We start from the raw sequence: 23107 nt of genomic DNA, 5'->3' as shown, positions 1-23107 counted from the left end.
AGCCCCATCTTTTTCACTTTCCAGGTGAACGGCTACTTTCAAAAAATAAATTTAAGTATTCCATGGCAAATATGTATTCCCCCCCCCCCCCCCCCCCAAAAAAAAGTATTAAACATCTAATTTGCCTCATTCCTACACAGTCACTTCAGCAGGCATTCAAAGGGCTCTTCCATAGCATCGGAATGAGTGCTCAACAGCGTGAGTCACGCGGGATGCAGCGTTCTCTACCAAAATACTCAAACCCTAAAATTAAAGTTCCAGACTAAAACCAACCATTCCTAAAGCATGCAAGCAGCCAAAATGATGGAATACCACTCCCTTGCATCCCAAAAACTTGTTTTTCACAATAACTTGGAAACTATTCCAATCCCATGCTGCACGTGTATGTGCCTAGAAAGTCAAACTTACAAACCCATACAATCCTGCTGCTAGAAATAGCTTCCTTGTACGCGGATGTGCCACAACTTGTGATAGTTTTCACATCAAGGTCCATTTCCAAAATCTTTATTTTGCATTTATCACATTGTTGTTTGTGGTTTGCGACAGAAAAAGGATAAAAAGTTCTTTCAGTACCCAAAAAAGGGATACATAATTTTAGGACTGACGTAGTAAGAAGGGATAGTTACAGAGGACAAACTTAGACACATCAAGCAAAAGGAACTCTAACCTTTCAGGCATTTCAGCATACGCTTTAGGGAAATCTCATGCATTAATCTAGCATTAAAGAAATGGTGCCATAATCTGCCTTCACAAAGAAAATAAGAGGATATGCTGCAGATGACCACAGCTGTGGAAAAGTTGGTTGTCCATCATGAATTCCGATTTTACACAACAGTTCCTGAAAGCATCATTTGGTTACCTGCAAAAGAGGTCAAGTGGTTTTTTTTGTTTTGTTTTTGTTTTTTTTAAGTCTCCTGTAGCTCACAACCAGCAAGCTAAATTCCAGTCCCAAAAGCTTTGTGGCCTGATAATTAAACATGGCACACGAAGCAAAACGAACACCATTTCGGCTTGAGGTACCAGGTTGATCGTGCAACAAGTTCCACTGCTTGGCTGGACAAAGTCACCTTTGACGGGAATACTTAGCAAGCTTATTAAACAAACAAAAAAAAAGCTATGAAGGCAGACTACGCAACTCATGAATGTCTCTTCAGAGAAACTTCTCTGGCCACGTCCATGCTTTTAAAAAGGCAAGGCACATTTTTAGGGTAGCAGGATGTGGACTTATTTTGTGTGTTTTGGGTCCAAGCAAAAACCTCCACAAAATCTGCAACAAACTTTTTATTGAATTTAATGAGGTTTGGAAGAAACCACCGTGTCTCAAGAGCTTTGTAGAGAAGCTTTAAAAACAGGAGAAACTGTTCCAAGCCCAGCGTTAATAATTCTGCTTTATTTCTGCCAGCATTCAGCAAACACTCCGTGGCGCGCTCGTTAGCATTCCTCTCGCAAGGCTGCTGCTCGCAGATAAGCACCTCAAACGTTATCGCTTCCTAAGTCAACAACATGTGCCAAAGTGAAAAAAAGCGGGCTGTAGGAAGGAACCTCACCACCAAGTCACCACCAGCTCACAAACACTAATTAGGGCAGGGAGGAGCAGGCCCAGGCACTGCTGTGCAACTGCCTCATTATCACGGCTAGGCAAATCTAAGTTCGCCCCCCCAAAAAGGGAGCTGCAGCCCCCAGCTGCACGTCCCCACCCTCTGCACCGTGTCAGCTCCTCTGCCTGTCTGATCCACAACGGAAAGCAAAGGCTAGAAGATGGAAAAAGGAGCAGCTCCGTTTCCTTCAGTACACCCTACAAAGGCAAGCGCGTCTAGTAACAGAAGAGGCTCCGTACCAGCTTTCTTCTTAGGCTGCCACACGCGCTCACAGCTGGGTGGTTTGTTTGGGATATTTTGTTTAAGCACAGACACGGGGGTGCTGAAGGACACACTAACCCTGTCCAGTTTTAATTATGTAAGAAGCCATTCAGCTATATGGCTCTAGTGCTTACGGTGATCCGAACAGCAACACCTACACGGAGCCTTTGCTTTGAAGCAGCCTCCCGGGAGCCTTCTCTCTGTTGCCTGTTTCATAATCTTAGCCATCAGGCAAACGAAACAGGCGATGTGAACACACAGGCCTTGCCTCCCTTGTCTTGTCTTGGAAGACGCTATGAAGAAGCAGAGAAAGGGAAGGATAGAGCAATCGTGCTGTAGTGGTGAAAAACAAGAAATATAATTAAGGGGAAAAAATCCAAATAACAGTTGCTGAGCACTGCAAGATTTTCAAGTTGTAGATCCGCCGCCCCAGAGCTATTCCCAACTTACTGACCCTCCAGCAACCCCATGCAGCTCCAAAGTTGGCCCTGCTCGCAGCAGGGTGCTGGACTACCTGACCTCCACCGTCAGTCACACCACGAGTCTGCAACAGGGTTCTTCTGGACATTTATTTAAATGGAACAGTGGCAAACGGGCATTAAAAATCTCTTAAGTTTTAAGAAATGTTTATTAAAGTCCAAAAAGCTGTTGCTTTAGTTTCTTCACCGAAAGGATGCATCCAGCAAGAACAGAAAAAGTATGACTATGTTCATAAAGCGAAACAACAAGAGGAGAGCTTCTGAAAAAAACAAATCCCAGTCTTCTCTTCTGGAAGCTGACAGTTCTAAAGGTTTTTCTCCCTCTCCCTTTGCTGAAACATTGCATTTCTGCACGGGTTATGCCACACCATGTCACAACCGTAACATTATGCAAGGCTGGCTTCTGATTGAAAGTTCTCTATTTCTGTTTACATTTCTAATGCTTTGCAATGCTGCCGGTTCCCACATAACCTGGCTGCGCAATGACTCAGCCTCCTCTTGCACCACACATCTCCCACTTACCACTTCGTTGCCTTTTCGGTTGTTCCCTTTGCGCTTGCATTTTGTCTTAGATCGTTCTTCTTCTTTTTCCTGTTCTGCCCAGTGGATTTGAGCTTGCTTCCCGCTAAAACTGTTTTCACGCTGTTCTCAGAAGCACCTTGCTCCTGTTCCCCAGCCTGCTAGCAGCGGCCGGCCACCGGGGCGATGCGGGTGTCTCGCAGCCGAGCCAAAGCCACGGAGCCGAGAGCGCCGGGACCCAACCGAGCGCAGCCGCTCCTGAGGCTGGGTATCGCAAGGCTACAACTTACAGAAAGCGTTAACACATGCCCAGAAGAGAAATGCCGGCCTTCAAGGAGGTACTTTCCAGTTATATGGCCACGCGTCTTCTCTATCACACACTTTTCCGGATTAAGCTAAGTAACCAGTGCCAGGCTGGAGAGCAGTGGGATGTGATGAAAGATGGAAGCGATGGACGAATGAAGTAGAATGAAAGCAGTAAAAGCACTGCCAAGACTGCGGCACCCTAATAGCTAGCAGTAATTCAGAAAAAAACTGGCTTTGCATTAAGAAAGGCCCATTTTTCCCAACTGGATGGAAAGAATAAACATCAACAGACCCTTCAGTGGGACTACAGTATTCTCCATTAGGAGCAAGCATTTCTGAATAATTAGTTCTGTATTATTCTTCACTGATCTCAAACCAACCTAGGCCAAAACACCGTGGCAAGCTTGAAACCAAAATCTGAAGACAGCTTTGCTTTGTCTTATAAAATTTCAGATTTGTCTTTGAATTCCTTTTTCATAAAGCCCTGAGATTCACATGCTGCAATTGTGTTCGCATATAAGCCAGGACGTAACTTACCTGCCACATCTTCTGATGAACCACCAAGAAGCCTAAAGCTCAATTAACAGCCTATTCTTATTTTCCTTTTCTTTCAGTTTTGTATTCCTTAATTTTACTTGCATGACAGGCACGTAACATCTATCTAGAAGGACCAAACTGGAGAGAGGTTCGCAGGGATGGATGTGGATCCAGTGGTCCTCATTCCAAAAGCTCACAGGACGCAGAATCCTGACCTGGGGCCTGAGCTGGTGGGAACTGGAATAGTTTTGTGTAAATTCCTGGCTAGAAGTGTAATCTGTTGTGTTGGGAAAGGAAAATTACATCAAAAAGTAACCAAAAAGTCATCTTCATGACTTTTTGTGGCAATGATAGACTGGAAGTGATGACAAAAAGCAAGTGAGCAAGACTGAGTTCAGATGGCAAGAGTTTTCATTTGAAGTGGCAGAAGAACGTGAGGGAGCAGCTCGCTCCTCGTGCTCCCCATTTTCCCAACAGCATCCTCACCGGCCACCTCCCAAGGCAGCTCTCCCTCCCTTTTTTCTTCCTTTCTAAAACAAAGGCTGCAAACAAAGAAGAGGAACAGGGAGAAGAGGCTGCTAATCAAAGCCCCAAAGGTTATATGCATCCTTCCCAACTCGTGTTCATCTTTCTCCCCACCTCTAAGAATGTTTTTCTTTCCCTCAATCCTTTCTGTACCCAGACAAACACCAAAGCAGAGGAAGCTACAGTTCTAGGAGAGTGGCATGACACAACACCTACCAAGGCATCCTTACAGGCTGTATTTCCCCAAGTCTATGCAACACTAGAGAGTAATATAATACTACAAGCAATGCAAAAAGAAAGTTCTGGAAGTGGGATGAACTATGCCAGTTTGATTTGAAGACTCTTCATGAGCGACTTGCAGCTCCGAAGATCTTGTCCCATTGAACTACTTCAGGACACAGTACACGGAGCTACAGTTCCTGCATGCGTACACTGACCTCACTTTCACCGTGCTTCGTCTGGCACAAAGCTTTTAAAACCTCTGTAACAAGAGACCACTCCATGCTTGTCATAAGACTTTATTTAAATACCAAATACCAGCTATGAATAAACATTTATTCCTGAAAGCACTGAGTAGGTGAAGTTATTACAAGGTGTCTGAGACTCGGTCCACAAGGGCTGCTCAGGGCCTCAGCACCAAGCAGCTGCACGGCCGGGCCACGAGGAGCCTGGGCTCTTATCTGCACCTCGAGGCCACTTGCTCACTTACGGACTGGCATTTTAACCCACTAATTCATAATTAGGTCAAAACACCCTGCTCTGTCAGGCAAGGGTTTTGGGTACGATGCACACACACAGCATCACCATCTTCATCCAGGAAGGAAAGGCCCTGGAGAGGCTCAGTGAGTGTTCAATGATCATTTCAGCCCAAGTACTGGCACTCGCTAAATCTCCCCCCCCCTTTTCAAGTGTGACTGTTTGTTTGTTTGTTCATATATATATATATATATATTTATTTAAAAAAAAGACTATGTTCAACTCTCTGAAGCAGGTTGAGCAGTGAAAAAGAAAAGGGTACTGATGCCACAGTTCTCCCCAAAGCGCTCCTCTTCCTTGCCTTACACAAACTCTGACATCTCAGCCCTTTCAGGACTTCATCCAGGCACAAGCCAATGCAGAAAGGAGTCCAGAGGGCCAGACAAGGATGTGGTCCAAAAAACACCAAGTTTAGCACTACTCTACACCATTGTGCTTCCGGACCAGATGCTGATAAAAAGCAAAGCCCGTAGCAACTGCATGGCAGTTGTGGGAGTTTAGGCAGCTCAAGGATCACTTTAATTCCTGCAGGAGTGCTGACACTTTCTTCCCAAAACTAGTCACTTAACTTGCTCGTCTCTTAAGCTGTTATTCACGTCGTCCTCAAAGCACCAAGTAGGTTGCTTAAATAGCAGAGTTTACAGTTCAAAGACACTCAGAAGACCCCATGTGCATTAGAGCTGTTAAGCAAAAAGCTCCTCCGTGCCAGCAGGAACTGAAGCTGTCTCTGGCTGTAACGTGCAGCAGTGACACCTGGGCAGCAGCAACCACCTCAGCACTAAGGCTTAGTGTCTCCCAAGCAGCCACGGCAGGGGATGAGAATGTTGGACTACAGCATTAGCACTGTTTCTTCGTGGTATAGACATAGTAAGTTAAATCAACACAGGAAAAGCATAAGTTCAAGTAATTATTTATTAGCACCTGCAAAACAAGGCTGATTAACACAATTGAACCAAGTAATCATACTCAAAGAGCTAACCTAGGTAGAGAGCCAGCTTTATTTAATCAAAAGACCCTTTCATATGAACTGACCACCTCAAATCACATTTCAGGAGTTATTCAAAGATCAGGTTTGCTTTTCCAGGACCACGAGGAGCTGTTTGCTAGAAAGCAGTCCAAATACTTGTTTGCGCATCACCCACAAGGCTCACTATTCAGCCACTTTATGTGGAGGTACAGTAAAGGCAGACGTCAAGTGCTGAAGAAATAAAGCCACGTATGCTTGTGTGTAACACCAGAAAAAGCTGAGCAAGGGAATGCTAGCGGCTCAAGTGTAAGGCCTTCTCTGCTAGCTGGCATTTCCAGAGCTAGTTTCAGTTTAAAGCCAGACACATGATTTACCAGAACAGGTCCCTGTTCTCCTTACGTTTGAGCTGCCAACCTCCTCCCGATCAGCACAAACAGCTTATCACAGCAATCCACTGCCAGTTTCAACTTCCCTGAACTTCCAGCGCTGTGCTCTGGTAACAGCCCAGCCTTGTGCAGAGGGAGAGCAGGCTTGCACTAGCACTGCCCTTCAGCTGCGCACAGAAGCGCAGAACCGAGGCTCCCTACGTGCATTAAGAGGGACACAGAGCTCAGATGCCTTCCCTAATTAAGGAGGCTTCCTATATTTAGATCATAAGGGACAAACAAACTGGTTTGGCTAATCTAGCAGCACACTGCCTCGGAGAAACCTGCTGCTCCATGTCCTTTCTTTGGTCAGCTGATTCAATTCAGTAAAGCCACGAGAGAAAAAAATAGCAAACAACTTTCCTCGTATCATTAAACAGCTTCAATATCTTCCAAATATTAAGACAGCTCGTTCCACCTCTTTCCATTCACGGAAAGCCACAGTGACTGTCAGAAGCAGGAAGCGTATCTGGCAAAGTGCTGCTTCGTGTGTGCAAGTAGCACTCAGCTAACGCCTGGGGACGGGACTGAAGTAAAAGGCAAGCAGAGGGGGGTCAGCGTTCAACAGGTCCTACAAATAAATGCAGAAAAAGGACAGACTGCTGCATACCAAACGTGAGGAGCTGTGAACAGTCGAGGCTGTATCTCACTTGAGAGACTAACCTAACAGCAAGGATTTAACCAGCATTTGTACTTCTGACGGGGGAGGCACGGGGCAAAATAACCCGTCTCGCATCTCTTAAGACAGCCTAGAGAACTGAAGCAAGTCTTAACGTGCTTCAATTCCTGTAACCAGTTCTGAAGGTTAGTTACATGCACTGGGTGTCTGCTATTACGTACAGAGGTCTTCAGGCAGGGTCATTTTGTCAAATCAAACCTCCGTCCTCTGAAGGCACACGAGCGATGTTTTAGAACAGATTGCCTTTCTTCTTCCAGTCCCAGTAACCCTCTAGCTACTGAACGGAGGCAGCACGCTCTGCGACCATCCTACTCAAATCCTCAACATGTCAAAACAAAGAAATGCAGCTTCTAAAGTCATGTGCACAGACCAGCCAGGGAGGCTGGCTTCAGTCATGACAACACCCTAAAAATCTCTTCTTATCACAGCTTCCATAGTATGGCAAGTCCACAAGCTTATTAGTTCACGCCAAATTTGCAGGAATGTTCAGAGCCAAGAAAAAATTTACTTGGATTAACAAAATGTTTACTCTAAAAAAAACTAAACAGAACGAAACCAAAGTTAAATATATTTAGGCACTCCAGAGAGGCACCGAAGGATTTAAGGTACATATGTACAAAATCCTATGCTTCAGTTAAGAGTTGAAATTAAGTTCTGCCACAGAACACAACTCTGCTACCGGGCAAGCTTTGACACATCCCCAGTCAATATTTACCCGTCAGGCTCTCACTCCCTCCCTGCTCCATGTTTCAAGTTAAAAACCAATTAACCTAGATGTTCAAGCTTCCTTAGGAGGGCAGGAGCAGGGATCTGCGTTATTTGGAAAAGGACTCGATCCCATATGGTAACTACAGCCCCTTTCAAATCGGCATTTCAATGGCTACGTCAACCAACAGGAAAGAGTTTCTCTACAGAAACTAAAGATTTAAGTCAGGTTTTCCTACCTGCTCGCTTACATCAACGTTACGTTCTGTAGAGTTGATTTGTTTTTGTTTTTTAAACTAGAAACAGATATGGCCCCAGTATGATATTATACACTAAGGGCCCTTTGAAAAAAAGGCACAGCAAATTAGTAACACAGGATAATATGTGCTTGTACGCAAGTATTCCTCCAACTCATCACTAGAAGCACACGGTCTACAGCAACCTTTGTTTCTAGTGTTGAGTTGCTGTAGGAACGTATTTGTCTGCATATACAGTCATTTACACCCCGGGGAACTCTGATGGGAATATCCAGAACGCTTCTCCCCAAAACTTGACTTAGTATGGATTCATCCAAGCCAAACAAACCCTGGCTTCTCACTTGTTTTCCCTGGAGAAACTCATTCTTATTGGCAGATACACTGAACTCTGAGAAGGCTAAGCAGGAAGAACACTAACAATAACAACACATTTTTAAGTGTTTTATCCTTAAAAGAACATTCACTCCTTCCTAATGTGACTCAAAGCAAACCTAGTTAACTAAGAAAGGCTTGCTTGTAATTAAGAGAGAAGCCATCAATTTAAGGAAACAAAAAGCTTGGGCTCTTCAGCATGTTACCTGAGTAGAACACATCCACACATCTTCCCCACAGGCATTACAGAAGTTCAACAGGTAATTCTGTTACTGATGCATCGGGGAGGAATTTTCATTTTAAATATGGTTCAATCCCCAACTCACTTCTGTGAACTGACTGTCCCCCTGTACTCAGCTCTGGTGAGGCTGCGCCTCGAGTACTGTGTTCAGTTTTGGACCCCTCACTACAAGAAGGGCATCAAGGTGCTGGAGCAGGTCCAGAGAGGGGCTGCGAAGCTGGTGAGGTGTCTGGAGGACAAGTCTTAGGGGGAGTGGCTGAGGGAGCTGGGATTGATTAACTTGAAAGCTCAGGGGAGACCTTACTATGTTTTACAATGACCTTAAGGGAGGCTGTAGCGAGGTGGGGATCAGGCTCTTCTCCCAAGCACCAAGTGATAAGATGAGGGGAAACGGCCTCAAACTGCGCCAGGGAGGTTTAGGTGGGATATTAGGAGAAAATTCTTTACTGAAAGGGTTGTGTGGCATTGGAATAGGCTGCCCAGGGAAGTGGTTTGGTTGCCATCTCTAGAGGTCTTCAAGGAACGTGTAGATGTAGAACTTCGTAGCACGGTTTAGTGGTGCTCATCAGTATTAGGCTAAAGGCCGGGCTAGATGATCTCCGAGGGCTTTTCCAACCTGAATGATTCCATAAAGCCTTCCTTCTGAAAGGCTCCGATTCAACACCAGAGGTCTGTGCTGCTGACAGTCACAGGAACAAGATTTAACATTCAATTACAAAAAAGCAGAAGTTAATTTTGCCTCTTCAAGCCCAGTGGTGGAGCATGAAGAACCAGGATAGATGCACACAAGTAGTTTTATGGGTTAAGTGGGACATGCGGACATTGCTGAGTCCAAGCCATTATTTGACACAGTCCCAATTAGATCAAGTGGATCACAGACTCGTTCAGCCAAGGTTTGAGCATCTCCAAGAACTCCTCCAGAAAACCTGTTCCATATTAAAGCTGGATTCTTTAGAAAATTTTAAGTGAGGAAAAATACTCTAAGATAAATGAAGCCTTCACACCGAGCAGATAGGAAAGACGAGGATAGGAACAATGTTCAGAATACTCAAGCCTACTTCACTTTTATTTCAAACGTTTCAAGATGTTATACATTTGGTATAATACACAAATCTAGATGTGAAATCAACTTCTAGAAGCAAATGCTCAGAGTTGTGATGAAAAGCATCTGACATTTAGATAAATAACAGCTCACCGTAAGATCCAGCTCAGCATCCAGGCCTTATTTTTCAAAGAGCTTGCATACGATTTTGTACATCTAGATTCAAATGCCATATATATATATACACATATATAACTAAACTGCCTTACCTGGGTGAAAGATTACATCCTTATGTAGCAAAGCTTACTTGACAAGTTTAAGCTGATCTGTGAAGCAAATTATAAGAAAATCCCATGGTATGTTTTAATAGCAGTACCGTATCTGTGTCATAAGCTGGGAAATAAAATCTCTCTGCATCACTTTCAGGCCCAGCTGACAGAACTGTCCTGAGAGTAGTCTTTGGCTGGTAGAGGTTTCCAGAATAACCAGTGAAATCCGTGAAGCAGCACTTAGAGCTGCTGCAAATTATGTTCAGTCTGAACAATTTAAAATTTGACATGAAGATAATCATTTTTTTTCCAGTTACCATTAACGTGAGTGCTAAAACCAGATCTCCCAAAATAAAACAAACAGGCCAGTATTTCTTCTTCTCACTATTTCACATACAACAGCTTGAGAAGTCCAAGCACTGGCGTGTAGATGCTGCTGCAAGGAAAGAGATCCTTGACAGGACAGGCATGCTTTGGTGATGGATTCTTGGACTAGGAATTAAGGTTGTTACAGGCAGTTGCACAATAAAGTAAATAAGGGACACAAGGCTGACAGAAGAGATCCACACACTAATTCTCCCACTCTGAGGTGACTCTCACGCTATATTTAGTGTTGATACAGTGCCACCTTTAATATTGTGTGCAGTTCTGGGCTCCACAATACAAGTAGGATGTTAAGGTCCTTGAAAACAACCAGAGGAGGGCAATGAAGCTGGTAAAAGGGCTGGAAGGCTTGTCCTATGAGAAAGGCTGAGGACACTTGCGCTGTCTGGGCTGGAGAAGAGAAGGCTCAGAGGCAGCCTCATTGCTCTCTACAACTTCCTGAGGAAGAGGAGCCCTGCATTCTCTGAACACAGACCTTTATTTTATTATATGCATTTTACTAACCCTTGTAGTCAGCATGGTATTCTGAATAAAGTCACTTTTCCACACTGCTCAATTTACAGCACATCTCCTGGCAAAGCTCCATGGCGCTCACCATGCTTTAGGTATTTTCACGCTGTCCCATACAGTTAGGTAGCACTACTGCACTTAAAAGGCTGAAAACTAAGCATGGTAAGAATTCAAGGTATCAGAAAGGTTTTGTTTCGGTACCCAAAACAGATGTCTGAAGTCTAGTTTTTCCAAGGTTTCCGTGTTCTATACTACTCTGCTCTGTACTCAGGGAATCCAGCTCCACTAGCTGGGGGAGTTGGAGTTGCAGGGATGAGCACTCAGGCCTGGAGATGTATACCCAGCACCAAAAGCTTAACTACACATGCTGTAAAATAGCATAACTACTGTAAAAGTTTCCAGTAACTTACCGCCCAGCGCCACGATCCAAAGCAGGGCAGGGACACATCTAAATCTCCAGGATGGCAGCCACCTGACTCACCAGACCACCACCTAGCTGCTCTTCCCAGATGAAGCTGCTACTCCCTCATCCACTGCTTCTACAAAAACCAGACAAGTTAAGATGTTACTGGGCTGCCGGGCAGTTCTGGATATTTTCGGATGTACAAGACCTTCGCAGTCTCTCCTCAGAGATCTGTTATTACCTGTGTGGATAAACTACTGATGCTGGTGCACGCTGACACTTGAGGGACCGGATAGGCATTTGAATATTCCAGTCAGCATTCCTCCCACCAACAGCTTAATCTGATTATATTAGTTTATTGGCTCAATTGTACAGTAATTGTATAAACTTCTTTCGGAGAGACGGACTTCTTGGCAAGCCTTAAGAATTAAACAGTGCTCACATTTGGTATAGGAGCTTGAACAACAGCCACAGCCATTCATTAGGAAGCTCAGGTCATCCAGGACTTGCGTTAGAGCTGAAATGACTCAGGTGGCCAATCCTCACAGCCCCCTCTAAAACACTCAGCCCTAAAGCTAGGGGTAGGGTTGTGTAGTATAAAACTAGACAACTTCTGAACATAATGTTAATGAAAACCCTCAGGGCAGGTAATCTTTCTTTCCTTTAAGGTTTCCTTGCAGAGTAGGATATGGCGGTTTAAGCTGACAAAACTGCATGCACATGGGAAGACACGGCACTGACACTTAAAGGGTACTCAAATCTTATACGCGCTCGATATACGTTAGTGTTAACACTCAAAACCCAACATGCTTTACCAGACTCTTGTACCAGGCTTATACAGGTCAGGAGAAACTGACCTTCACCACAATGCTTTTCTCTGCACATGCTTCCTTTGCTGCAGGTCCCCCGCTTTATTTGCTGGGCTCCCCTACCTGCCCTGAAGCACCTGGATTGAACTAGGTTGAACATCACCCTTCTCTACCGTCACTCATACTAGGAAAATTAAGGAAGTACTTCACCTGGCTTTGTGCATTAGCTACTTCTCAAACAACTTCAGATGCAGGCTATTTTCTTTAAGCCAAATCGATTCAATTAGTTTTAAAGTCAGTGAGTGTAATCCACCACATGCCACTTGCCTCAGCGAGGCACCGCTGTCATGTTTAAACTTCGTCTGCCACAGCTTTAACCTCATCTTATCAAAAGGATGTCAGAAGTCTTGTGCAAGTTCACCTCTAACATACTTGTTATCCTCTTAGGAGCCACTGAATGAAATGTGAGTTAATGAATAACGCAGTAGGAATTATTTCATTATCCTCATGGTGAAAGAGAGCCATCTAATTCTTGGATATGATGTCAGACTTGAGAACCAGCCAGTGAGAGACTTACTCATGCTTCCACTGCTCAATCAACTGCTACGCCAGCGGTATTCACAGTGAAAGGGGCTTGCAGACTGCACTGACAGTTCAAGCAAGACTGCCAGGGCATGAAGCAGAGCTACTCTGATGGCAGCCTTAGGAAGAATTAAAGCAGCCAGACAGGGAGGAACTGAAGCCTGCCATTTTGCTTCCACAGAAGGCAGGAGGATGAGAGGATGTTTTTAGCAGCACGTCAGCATAAGTTTAATGTGTAGATCTTGCACAGGTACGGAATCAGTGCAGTAATAGCTTGTCATTTCTTCACATTTTCTTCCCTTACCTCCAGTTTTCGAGAGTTTAAACTCCCTGCCCCAACCTACCACCTGTCTCTTGTACTGAAGTCAGCCTGTCACTGCCAGAAACTCAAGACACTTAAGGGAGGTTTGACGCAAGGTATGGCTCCTTCAGCCATTGACAGTCGTGTCTCCCAGCACTCAAGGCTGGTTCCTTTCTACTTTCAGGTCAACTAATGCTGTCAGTGCTAGTCAAAAGACCGTCTAGTTCTTCCAGGTAGGCCAGGCAGGTTAAGACAGCATTTAGAGATATTTTTACCGATTTCCCAATCATGAAAATCCACCCTCACTGAGATCAGGTAGCTATGCTAGGACAGTGTCTTTCAGACAGTCTGACTCTTGGGACAGGAGTTCCCTCCTGTCCAGAACACCCCTGCGTTTCCTTTGAATTAAGAGAGCAGTCAGGAGCAAGCCTAGAGACAGCAGCAGGCATCTGAACAGTTCAGACCAACCCGTTACAGAAGCCTGGAAGTATTATGTGCCAGGTACTTCCCTCTAACCACTTGACTGTTGAGGAATAAACTAGCACAGAAGTATGCTTTGGAAAACCTAAATAAGAGGAAAAGCCAGAGAGCCTGGGAAACCAGAACTGGAAGATAGACTTCTCATGCAGATGGCAACACCAGATGTGTCCCCCTGACAAGTCACCCCAAATGAAATAGCCCAAAGCAAGCTTTGCACGGTTTTCCTACAGACTGCAGAAATGAAGATGCATTCTCTGTTGAAGGACTACGATTTTCCCACGACCTGTAGCTTGCAGCCACTTTTGAACAGCCCCACACTGCTGAGCTCACATAATGCTTCAAAAGCAATGGATACTTGGTACCATACTTCAAGTCATAGTGAAGGAAACCCTATCTTCAAATCCAGCATGTGCTGCTCTGTCATTGTCACGTGTGCATACGTAAGATGGATTCATAATCAGGAATCAAGTTCTTGCGTCACAATTACTCCACCAAGAATGCAATGCTGAAGTATATTTAGAATGGTTCTGTTAACGTGATAGCTAGCTTCCATAACGCTGTTAAAGGTATCCAAGGCTATAAACCCACTATTGTTCTATGAGCAATTATTGCAGAATAAGTGGAATGCTTAAAATACCGTATTTAAGAAATAATGCTAATTCCACAGCAGCATCCGTAAAACAGAAAAATTCAGTAGGGTACGTTATCAAAAGCTGGCTTTGGGGCAAGTTTTATTACAGTAGAAATCTCTGAACTGGTAGGGAACAGCTTCAACACCCAGCTCTGCCAGCAGCCAGCATCTGAGTGTGAAGAGCACCCGTGTGCGAGCCCTGTCTGAGCCCCGTGGCAATCACCTCCAGGCAGGCACCTGCTGTCACGCAGCGGCAGTGCTGAGCAGCCTACCCAGCAGTGTCCACACAGCCATCAGCCAGCCAGCCGAGCACAGAGCTGTGCTTCAGCCTACAGAGCTGGAACCGAGCGCCTAAAGGTAAGCAGAGGAATACAGAGCAAGTTCAAAAACGGGTCTGAGCGTGCAGTTTTAGAGGGTAATGAGACAGAACTGGTGCCCTAACTTGGGAGGCTGGAAGCCTCAACAATTCTGACTTGTACAGTGATACTGCTTGGTTTAATCACGTGCTTACATCCTCCAGTGAGTCAGAGCTGTTCTTACATAGAACATAAAGTGAGTCGTCAAAGCTCAGAGCTCTTCAGTTGGATCTCGCCAGGCTGTGCCTATGCTATTTCTACAGCAATGTTTGTTAACCAAGTTTTTTGTGCCAAGAAAACTGCCAAAGCCACCTGCAGTCAGAAGATCCAGCTTTACTAGAAGCATCTTTAGCGCTCTGTTCATATTAGCTGTATACAGAAACTGCCTTGGAGACCATAAATAAGATTCTTCTCACCTTCAGCTAGATGCTTGTGTCCCACCTAGCCTCCTTTTTAGAAGGCCCGCGTTCTACCACTCAGTGAGCGGTTCTTACCTACTCTGGGCACCCTGCTTGACTCAGCCTGATTCAGAGGGAAGACAGCAATATTCCAGTGTTCTTAACGCTGCAGTTTCCAGCTTAAGTACATCTAGACAGAATTGCTAGAAGGAAGCAGACAATGTCATCCAGACTCCAGCTGAGGAAGCATCAGTAAGTAAAGAATTTAAGCGGACACCACGTTCTTTGGTGTTCAAATGCTCAAAGAACAAGCAGCTCACCAGACGTTCCCTGTATTAACATAACAAATAGCTGTTACCCTCAGTAGTTGTGAGGCCACTGAAACCCTCCCTACACAGGTCAAGCTTTGCCGAAGTGAGAGTCAGTTATAAGGCAGCTCTTCTATCACCACCTCCATTTTCTCCAACCTTAAAGATTAAATCAAATACTTCACTACTGGAATTTTCATTATCAGGAAGTTGCAATAATGCTTATTTGGTTGGTTTGTTCTCCCAATATGATAGCTCAGTTTAATGCTTTGAGTTAACAATTATTATTGCTTAACTAAGGCAAAAGCAAACAGAGGCCTGAAAAGCATAAAGCAAGCAGCAGAAAACGAAGCTCAGCTGCTCACAGATAGACTGAACACATTATGATCACCTGCAAGGGTCATGGAAATTCTGACACAGCTCTAATATGCATCAAAAGTTTCAAGCCCTGATGTTTAGAGCTCCAGGAAGTTGTCAAAAAGCTTAAATAGCAAGGTAAAGACTCAGACCGCTTACTGTATCTAGCCGGTTGGGGTTAGCAACGAGCAAGAAAGGTGTACGATAACACAAAAAGCAAGAACTAAAACCTGCGTGCAATATTTCCAAGATATTTTGTCAGACTTTCATTCTCTCCTAAGTATAAGCAAGCATGCGTGATTCTCCAGAGAGGTCACCAAAAGTGAAGGGGGGCTGTTTGTTCATTAAAGCTCAGCTGAAGAGCCGCACGACCTGCCGAGCAGCCCTACTACGTGGTGCCCACCAGGAGGTATCTTCAGTCACGCTACTCCTCTCTCGCCCAACTAAGGAAGAGGACGCAGGAGGGATTTGATGGAAGACAGCAGGAAGGCTCAGCCCGGCACGGCTTCGTTTCTCAGATGGGTTACTCGAGTTGCAAGAGAAGTTTCACTGACTTCCACTGACAAGATTGAACCTGAAGCTGTTCAAACAGAACTGAAATTGTCAGTATGAGATGTTCAACCTATAGATGAAAGCCTTTGTATGGAAGCGACCTGATTTTAGTTTTCTTCTACTAAACAATGAGCTTCACTCAGCAAGTATAACAACATGCTAAGGAAATAACTGAATAGATGACTAGAAAGAGGGATTCAAGTGTCAGTCTTCATGAGACCAGACAGGACAAAGTGCTTTTTGTTTCTACCTTTGAGATCCTGACAAATCAAAAATAGATTAAGTGTGCTAGCAGACTAGCTTCTCCCTCAAACTGATACACGATCCCACAGAGGAGGATCTGCCAATGCTCTGCAGTAACTTACACCAGAGCAAACACAGCAATGCATACGTTCAATTTCCCTTGCCAGAAGTTTGAAGGGAATCATGCCTTCAGCATTACAGCAAGCTCACAGGTAACCACGTCGCTTACAGGTAAGGTATAATAAAGCTTCAGAAGAAATAAGGTCCTAACTGCACAGATATTAAACACGAACAACAAAATCCCTAGTCTTGTCAGAGCCACGAGTATCTGCACAAGTACTGTTACCAAGGAAGGCTTTGTTACCCCTAGGAACAAGCTCCAAAATAGACATTTGTTGTTTGTACATTTTTCATTTAAGCTTGCTAAGTTCACCAGCATTATTATTTGCAGCTCACTGACCAAAACCAAGTTACTGAGTAACTTCCCAGCATGAAGTTTCAGTGCACTAGCTCTAGCGACTGAATTGTGCACATTGCCATCTTAACATCTACAAATCCAGTAACTCACTACTCCCCAACCCACAAGGAGTCAGCACATCTTATCTGTGGAAAACATGAACGTTATCGACTAAGATATCAAACGGTACCACAAATACCAAAAACCAGCAATTCAACTGTTTCAGTTAACAATTAATAAAACAGGTCTCCGAAAAGGAATGCATCTGCTTCCACTTCCTGCATAAATCTCCAGCGGAGCCCAAGTGGTGCCACAGGTATGTAACCTCAGCGCCAGGCAGCAGAGGCAAACCCTCAGAGCTGCCTGTGCTGCAGGTGACGCTTTTCAGCGCAGTTTGCCCGAGATACGGAACTGTTGCAGGAGTTGTATTTCTGAGGGGTAGCTTGAAATCAGTAGCAAGGCCTTCCCTTTCAATAGCCAGGCCTTCCTGCCCCAGAAGTTCAGGCCAGCATTCCAGCACCCTCAGGCACCCAGTACTCTTAGCTCCCAGTCGCATGATCTGCACAGCAGCCCTTGCGCTTGGTACCTAGCCTCGACGACACCAAGCTAGCAGCACTCTACCCAGGGAAGACTGCTGTAAGCCAGTAATTTCACTTCAGGAGAGAGGCCATTCTTGCTACAGAGGCAGGATAAAGCACTGCAGAAGCACTTGGTAAATGCTTTTCTTGCAGCATTCTTTGTCTAGAAGCATTGCATCTAAAAACCCCCCTCGGAGTACGTAAGGCCAGTCATGCTGAACACGGCATGTTAAACTGAAGATGCATGGGACTGAAGCAACTGGGAAAAAAAAAAAGGTTAAGATGCAGGTTTCTACCCCAAATCTCCCTGCAAGCAGGCTGTGTCACTTATGACAGAACACTGGAAGGAAGAAAAGCCGCGTGTGAGCTGTGATGAACGTACGAACTTACCTTGACCGAGCAGGTGGTGGGAATATCGGCGGCGTTTCAGTGAAAGCTTTACGAACTACCACAGAAGACTAAGAAAGGACCTAACGCAAGTGTGCTGATTTGCACAAAAAACTTCTGCTTCTCCCTTCCAAAATTCAGTAAGGTTTGTAAGTAGGACAAACCTATCTAGGCAAACTACACTTAATTCTTACTTCAGAATTGGAGCCTTTGGACCCTTCCAGTCAACCTACTTCAAACACTTCATTTTTAAGATCCTCTTTCCCAGTACATGCTAGAGTATCTCACCGAAACAGAACTGGCAGAGTGGGTACTAGTAAGGACTTTTCCCCTTTCTTCCCAAACAGAAAACCTGTAAAATGACATCAAATGCTGTAAAACACATCACTTGAAAGATCATGCTGAAGTCAGATGCTCCTCATCCAAGAAGCACTTGGAAGAATCTCTTGAATTTCTCAGACAAAAGTCACCTGCAGATCAGCTCCTAAATACTAATTCAGAAGTTCAACACTATAATAAAACTGAAGAATGGAGACGGCTTAGCAGAATAGGCACAGTTTTGTTTGCTACAGCTCAAGTTCATTTCTTTGTTTAAAAAAAAGCTTACCTAGTAAGTTTGGAGTGACACACACCTTGGTATTTAAATGACTGAAATCTAGAGATGTGCGACATCGCTGAATACATAGGAGGTGGCTCTTTAAACAAATGCAGGTTTTAACAGGATAAATTCCTATTCTATACTTGCAGAGTTTAAAGGTTACAAAAAGCTTTATGTTGAAGGAACAGATCAGCACCAGGCAACAAGCTTTTTATAACATGGCAAAGATGCTCTGAATTCCATTTAGAGGCTGAGCTGTCACTCACAGCACGATTATGGATTCTCAGCTTCACAGAAAAGATTCACAACTTTCTCTTCCACATTCTCATGCCATAAAAATATCCGTGTGTTGTTTAAACTCTAAGAATTCTGGTTAAGATGTTATTAAAATCAAAGTATCTAAGTCATCAGCATTGATTTTTGAGGGGTTACAGGTAAAGCGGCTGCTCAGAAGCCAGCTAGTAAGCAGGAGGTTCCTCAGACAAGTTTTAATCCATCATATCTGTTTCAACATGCAGAATCTGTCAAGTCTTTCAGCAATACTTAGCATAAAGTCACCTAGGGGAGAACAGAATCGCAGAACTTGACTCCCTTCCATTGAAATACAATTCTGATTGTTTTCTTCTGCAAACATGATGCACTAAGTTGTTTTACCACCCTTCAGCTCAGCAAGCCATCCTTAAATTGAGCCTAGGGAATTCTTTACCTTTTGCATTTTAATAAGCCACAAATAACCAAGCAGATCTTAAGAAAACCAAGCACACACAGGGACCCTACTCTTCCTCCTAAGTTTTCCAGAATCAGCTAGGAGGCTTGAAGTTCTAGGAAACAGGAGCTAGAACGCCAGTTCAAAGTTTCCTGTTCATTGATTCATGAAAGTTCAAAAGCCAACCTTTTACAAGCAGTGGAGCGCCCACCTGGCTCCACGTGCCTCTGCACCACAAGCACACACACTTTACAGCCTCATCTTCAGACCACTTTAAAAAAATCCCACAACTCTCCAGCACCAAAACCACTGGGACTGACAATCTACCTGAACAGACTTGAGCATTCTCTCCACCTGCAGAAGCGTACTGGTCTCCACACCCAGCTTGGAAATTCACACTAGCCGAGACAGTTAAGAATTCGTAGAGCAAGATTCACTATAAGAATTGTAGAGCTTAAAACACAAATTTTTGAAAGGTTTTTTGGCATTATGCCTTTTTTTAAACTGTAACTTAACTAGATTCTCCTCAGCCCATGTGCTTACTTCCAACACAACAATTATTGCACAAAACCTTAAATCCCTTCTTGCTCTTTTCATGGTAAGAGTTACATTTGAGACTGACTTCTTTTGACAAGGCATGTTGTAACTTATCACTCCTTGCCTACGATAAGTCACTTAGCTCAAAAAATATTACTGAATCTGCAGGGCTTTTTGAAGTTCTTTTTTTAAAAAAAAAAACTAGCACATTACTTGTTCTACTGGGTTTAACATGGTAGCATGTGTTTCTGATTAGACTAAAAACTGAATTTTAGTTCCTAGGGAATTACTGATGAATTTTAGAACTAGGAAAAGTTCTGAATTTTAGGATCTAGTAAATTTAGGAACTAGGAAAAGCAAGAACAGCTATAGGTATTTAGAAATTAAGCCATATTATAATTTTGGGGCCCCTGAAGTAAGTTCAAGCAGTTTAGGCTTAGCCCTACTAGGTCTCTAATTTGAATGCCAAACAAGTTGCATCTAAAAGCAAGACGTATGCTACAAGCAGTAAAGGGACCGCATTCAGCAAGGGCTGACCTGATAATCACTGCAGCTGCTTAATCACTGGTCTAGTATCAGGTAGTCGGACGTACGCAGACAGTTTAGAAAGCCGGATAGTAACTTGAAATAGTAATGCTTAGAAAAATAAGCTACAGGGCACAACAGCACACAACTTACCCTTTAGTGAGCTGCCGAACTGTTTCTTCCTCAACCAGAACAAATCAAGTCTTCTTATGCAAGAGGAAAAGTCTTCATACCTTAGCGCTGAATGAGAGCTCACCGTCTAAGGAATGATGCAAGAACACTATTAATTTTAATAGGACTGCTCTCTGGGCGTGACCCTCAAAGGCCAGGAGCACCTGAACTCGTACCTTATACAAACAGCTTAACAAGGGCTAGACTTGAGACAAGAAAGTGAGAAATAGCTCCGTGTCCCTGTTACACCAATCTCATACAATCAAGCAAAAGCCCTTCTTCCTCTGGCCACAGCTCCGCGGGCCACGCACTCCAGACGAACCCGCACCCAGCCACTTCAGGCAGCAGCCAGCAGTGACACTAACGAATGTAACCACCCTCTGCAGGTAGGCATCGCATCAGGCAGGTTTCAGGGTTGCTTCCCACTCCGCGGTGAATCACTCCTAACAGCAGGTTTGGCATTGCTCTTATCTCAGTGAATTACTGAGCCGTTCCCATCCTCAGTCCCTTCTCCTGGCAGGCTGTCACTGGCCTTCCAAGAGCTCACAGAAGCGTTTAGGTGGCAGAAAAACTGCAGAGGACTTAGAGGGGCCGAGCAACTCAAAGCCAGACAGCTCTTAAACCAGCTTGCATGTCAACGCCTCAGCCCAGACAAGTGGCCTTTTGCTTTCCTGATGAGCAGAACCTCCAGGACTAGAGCTCCCCGAATATTTTCGCTTGGGTTGAAAGAAATGCAAAACAGCTTGGGAAGAAGCAGGCTTCAGCTGCTGGTACAATCCTTTACCGCAGCTACTCCAAGCAGAGCAACAGTGACCTGGTGCTTAACGCACCGAATTTGGCAAAAGCAGCACCAACAGTCAAGACCACTATCTTCTAAATCAATGGAGTTTGTTTCCATCCTCAGGTCAGCATCACACTGTTGAATAGTAAATTCCCTAAAATGCTGCAAACCGAGCAGTTTTAGAAAACCCCAGTGATATACTCATCTAGTCCTTTCACTAGAGATCAGTGTTTGGCAGTTACTTCAAGGATCAGCATTATTTCTACAATTTAAAAGCTAAAATTCCGCTTTCAGACGTGTGGAAAACATTTTAGGTCTAGCTACTAAAGCTGGAAGTGAAGAAAAAGCAACATCACAGTGACCAGGTGTGTTGCTACTGTCCTGAAGCTCTGTAAGAAGCTCCTGCCTGAGATGAGCTGCTTGTGAACACTTAGAATACTTTTACTTCAAGGAGCCTTTATGAGAGATCACTCAGCAAGGTATCCTCCAATGTCCCGTACAGTCAGGTTCTCAGAGAAGGACCATGCTCTCCTGCAAGGAAGTTTCCATCCAAATCCCCTAAAACATGGTTTGAGAACCTGTAGGTACGCTGAAGGTATGAGGACGCTATCAGTATATTCGAAAGCTGGAGCGCTCTTTACGAGCTAGGACTTTTAGAGCAGAAAGCTGATCTCTGCACAGCAAAAAGCCTTGCTGACCAGCCACTGGCCCTTATTTCTGCCAGAACACACACCCGCAAAGCATTAACAGCTTCGACATGAGTCTCCAAAACTGAACATGCCCATGTTGCTTCTCCCTGCTGTCCCGATTTACTCATCCGTTACGCACAGGGATGCTCTGCAGCAGTGGAGCACACTAACCAAACACCTCCAAATCATGTGATACTCACACTTGAGCCTGAAGGGATTAAGAGATTCCAGTCCGAAGTAAAAGAAAACAAGCAAGCTATTGTATTCTGCATTAGAAAACAACCATGCCTCGACCATAGTCCATTAGCCAAACCTATAAGGAAAGCCTAGCAGACCTCAAAATACTGACCTTGCTCCCATCTTCCCCCTTTTTCCCCAGAGTTCAGATTTTCCCAAAGTGCAAAAAGGTACATTCTTTTGGAGGTTGCTCGAAGAAAGGTTCACTGAACATAGACAAAGATGAGAATGTAATTATAATGGGTATCCAACCAGAATATAATGCCCCGTTCACAGCAAATTCCTGCTACCAGCAGTGAGAGAAAATGAAGAATCTGAGCTCTCAAATGCACTCATGACTAGTATGTCCAATCACCGTGCAATTAAAGAGCAGGAACTCTTAATTGTAAAGATGAACGCTTGTGTGATAAGGATTAGTCATTCATTTGATGCAAAGTTTATCCACTCAGGAAAAACATGCACAGCGCTCAGATGGGAGCAAGGTCTGCAGGCAGAGGCAATAAACCTACAAGCTTACATTAAATAGGCTTCGCTTGCTTCCTGCTTCCATTTAAAGGCAAATAAAAAGAACCTAGGAACGCAGTACGTCCAGGCACTTCAGTCAAGTCTCTTGGATCACAAGTTTAGCAATGCCTCCGTCCACTAGCCACGTTCCCAGAGGTGGGAAGCAGGGTTGGACTGATCAGTGCAGTCCGTCAGACACCATGAAGATTCAAGGAGAGCTTGCAGGTACCGTACAACAGCCACAGCTACTGTCATGAGGAAAGTAAAAAAACTCAAATAGAATAAAAGCAAAGCTACCAGCTCACAGGACTCAGGAAAGTGTTTCTGCTCTATTCAAACCACAGCAAACTGACTACAGGAGGGCTGGAGCAATGTCCTCTCATTAATTTACAAGCAAATCTGCCTCCAGGATACACAGGTGAGCTTTGATCTTGTAGCTTCCCCTTTTGATCATCGGTTCTTTGTCAGTACACAGACAAATATTTTAAGAGACTGAGCTTACAGAACCCACGGAACAGTCGAAGTGAGCTTTGATAACAGTAGTTCTGAAAGTCAGAGGCCACACGAAGGTGGGAGGCAAGCGAACCCAAAGAGAGTTCAGCTCAACAGGCCCAGAACTGGGTCTGGAGAGGTCTCAAAGCGAGCATCCCGTCAGGGACGCGCACGGTGTAATTAGGGGTGACAG

General features: G+C 44.4%; 1 protein-coding gene across 15 annotated transcripts in view; it reads right to left on the bottom strand.

Moving 5' to 3' along the window:
• The window catches only part of MTMR3 (myotubularin related protein 3), a 91865-nt gene that overhangs the window by 61718 nt on the left and 7040 nt on the right, over positions 1–23107 (bottom strand). For 2 of the 15 annotated variants that reach the window (XM_080559220.1, XM_080559226.1), the window contains exons 3-4: positions 20194–20299; positions 11243–11371 (exon numbers count right to left, since the gene is read on the bottom strand). The exons of 8 other annotated variants lie outside the window; for them this stretch is intronic. The gene's annotated coding sequence lies outside the window, so the exon portion shown is untranslated. Of the gene's footprint in view, positions 1–2860; positions 5100–11242; positions 11372–20193; positions 20300–23107 lie in introns of those variants that run through there. 5 more of the 15 variants (XM_080559219.1, XM_080559213.1, XM_080559222.1 and 2 more) reach the window with 3 other exon arrangements.

This window comes from Anser brachyrhynchus (assembly GCF_964034855.1).
Source record: "Anser brachyrhynchus genome assembly, chromosome: 17".
Taxonomy (NCBI): Eukaryota; Metazoa; Chordata; class Aves; order Anseriformes; family Anatidae; genus Anser; species Anser brachyrhynchus.
This window is presented reverse-complemented; position numbering and strand designations above follow the sequence as displayed.